This window comes from Sapajus apella, unplaced genomic scaffold (assembly GCF_009761245.1).
Source record: "Sapajus apella isolate SASKATOON/1434 unplaced genomic scaffold, GSC_monkey_1.0 scaffold43, whole genome shotgun sequence".
Classification (NCBI taxonomy): domain Eukaryota; kingdom Metazoa; phylum Chordata; class Mammalia; order Primates; family Cebidae; genus Sapajus; species Sapajus apella.
This window is the reverse complement of record NW_022436983.1, coordinates 10197449-10200006: the sequence shown is the minus strand read 5'-3', so window position 1 is coordinate 10200006 and position 2558 is coordinate 10197449. Positions and strand designations below refer to the sequence as shown.

The following is a 2558-nucleotide window of genomic DNA, read 5'->3' as shown; positions in this document are numbered from 1 at the left end:
CCAGGCACCGGCCCCTGGGACACCCCCCAGAGGAGATGGAACCCCGAGGGCACGGCGTGGCGGCCTGGGCGGGCCGCTCGCGTTAGGACCCAGCGGCTTTGGGGCTGGAGGGCGGGCGCCAGCCCCGTCGGGGGCCCGGAGGGGGACTCGATGCGGGCCAAGGGGCGGCTCCGGCGAGCGGACTCGGAGCGGGCGACGGAGTGACCCGGACAGGTAGGCACGGGGCTGGCGCTCGGGGGCCCTGGGGTGCGGCCAGGGGCGTCGGCGGGTCCCCCGGCGCGGGAGACTGGGGTGCCAGGCTCTCCAGGTCTCCGATCCTGGGGCGGCCGCGGGGTTCCCTGAACCCCGCGTCTTCAGAGCGGACGCCGAGGGGGCACCTGGAAAGTTTGGGGTTGCTCTGCGTAGAGATCGCGAGTTGGGAGGGCGGAGACCTCGAGTTTGGGGGGAGCCAGAGGTGGGGGCGTCGGGGATGGGACGTCTTTTGTTCTCTGGGGGAGGTTGGAATGTGGCGGGTGGGGTAGGAGGGGCCCGGGCGGGAGCGGCCGAGACAGAGACGCAGAGAGACAAAGAGAGATCAGAGACGGGGGCGCGAGGGCGCGCGAGCAAGTTTCCGCGGCTGATTGTTCCCAGCTGTGCGGCGCTGCCACCTCTGGGCTCCTCCCGCCGGGACCCCTCCCCCCAGCCCGGCTCTGGAGCCGGCCGGGCCCTCCCTCCGTCTGAGGTGTGAGCGAGCGTCGGGGCCCCCTGCCCCACTCCTCCCAGGACGCAGGGGAGTCGGGGGTAGGAGAGGCCGCAGCTGTGGAGGAGGCCAGAGCTGGGGGTGAGGCAGCCTCCCGGGCAGGTCCGGGCCTCGCGCACGCCCCAAAACCCCTTCTCTAGAAGTCCTTGCAGATGTGGTCCCCTGGGGGGAGCCCATTAACGCCACACTGACTTCCCTCTTTCCTGCCTCCCCGCTAGCCCTTGAGCCTCCTTTCCCCGTAAGCCTGGGTTTGGGGACCAGTCCTGGGGACGGAAGACTCCAAGCAGGGCACCGACAGGCACCCCCCAACACCTTGCAGCCCCTCGTGCCTCTATTCAGCGCCTTCTGCTGAGCAGTGGGGGCTCCCACTGGCCGGACCGATGGGGAGAGGGGCAGGGAATGCTCTCTGGGTCTATTCATGACCCCCTCCCGTGAGGAGGTCAAGGGTTTTCAGAATGGGTGTGGGGAGCCAGCTATCCCTTGCCTCTGGGGCAGCTTGGTCCTGAGTCTCCCTCCCCGCTCGCACCCAGCCTCAGTGAGGTGCCCAATGCATGAGAGGGCCAGGGAGTCAGGGAGGCCTCGGGATTGGGAGAAAGGAGGGAAGACCCCCATGTTTTCTCCTGTTTCCCTCCCCGCTCCCTGGATTCCCAGTGGGGAAATATAGCAAAGCTCGGGTTTCCAGCTAGCTGTCTGGGAGGACTTCCTGGGTTGCAGCCGGGAGGGGCCCTCCTGGACAGACTGCACCCTCATAGCCCTCCCAACAGAAGACTGACCTCAGGTGGCCCTCCACTGAGCTGAGGCTGGATGTGGGGAACCTGAGGCTCCCCCAAGTCCCACCGTGTAGCCAGGCCTGGAGACTGGACCTGCTGAAAGCCACAGACCAGTGCCCTCTCCCTCCAAATGACACACACCACACTTGCCGGTCAATGTCGGGGGGTGCAGGGCCCCCTGGGCTGGGTGACGTCACCACCTCTTCAGTGCTGCCGTTCTGGGATCCAGAGGAGTCCCCTCAGGCTTCACTCTAAGTGCTTCCTGCTGCTGCAACTAGACCCGGTGGGTCTCGTGAGCCTGTGATGAACACAGCCAGATCTTATGAGGCCTGGAGGCCTGGCAGGAGAGGCGTCTTCTAGGGGCTGGGAGACCTGCCCGGCCTGGCCTGGCCGCTCTGGAGGCCCGTGTACATGTGGCTTCCTGCTGAGCAGGATGCTGGGGGTGGGGTGGGAGGGCTCAGGGGCTAATTGGGAGCAGGTGGTGAGGTGGTGGGCTTGGCAGAAGCTGCTGAGTGCAGGCTGTGATGCCGGCTGGCCGGGGCTGGGATCCCAAGGGTGGGCCTGGGTTCAGGGATTCATACAGTCAGTGCCTCGGACACTTGGGGAGGCTCTGGGCCAGAGGGTTGAGCATGGGTGCAGGTGTGGAGAGAATGGTCCAGACTGAGGGCACATTAGAAATATCCCCTTAGGGCCAGGCGCGGTGGCTCACGCCTGTAATCCCAGCACTTTGGGAGGCCGAGGCGGGTGGATCACGAGGTCAAGAGATCAAGACCATCCTGGTCAACATGGTAAAACCCCGTCTCTACTAAAACTACAAAAAATTAGCTGGGCATGGTGGTGCGTGCCTGTAATCCCAGCTACTCAGGAGGCTGAGGCAGGAGAATTGCCTGAACCCAGGAGGCGGAGGTTGCGGTGAGCTGAGATCGTGCCGTTGCACTCCAGTCTGGGTAACAAGAGTGAAACTCTGTCTCAAAAACAAAAAAAAAAGAAATATCCCCTTAGTGGCTGGGCGCGGTGGCTCAAGCCTGTAATCCCAGCACTTTGGGAGG

The 2558-nt window shown here is 65.0% G+C and overlaps 1 protein-coding gene across 5 annotated transcripts in view; it reads left to right on the top strand.

Moving 5' to 3' along the window:
* The window catches only part of MFAP2 (microfibril associated protein 2), a 13868-nt gene continuing 11310 nt past the window's right edge, over positions 1–2558 (top strand). For 4 of the 5 annotated variants that reach the window (XR_004275841.1, XR_004275840.1, XM_032300557.1 and 1 more), the window contains exon 1: positions 105–213. The gene's annotated coding sequence lies outside the window, so the exon portion shown is untranslated. Of the gene's footprint in view, positions 214–2558 lie in introns of all 5 variants that reach the window. The other variant, XM_032300559.1, reaches the window with a different exon arrangement.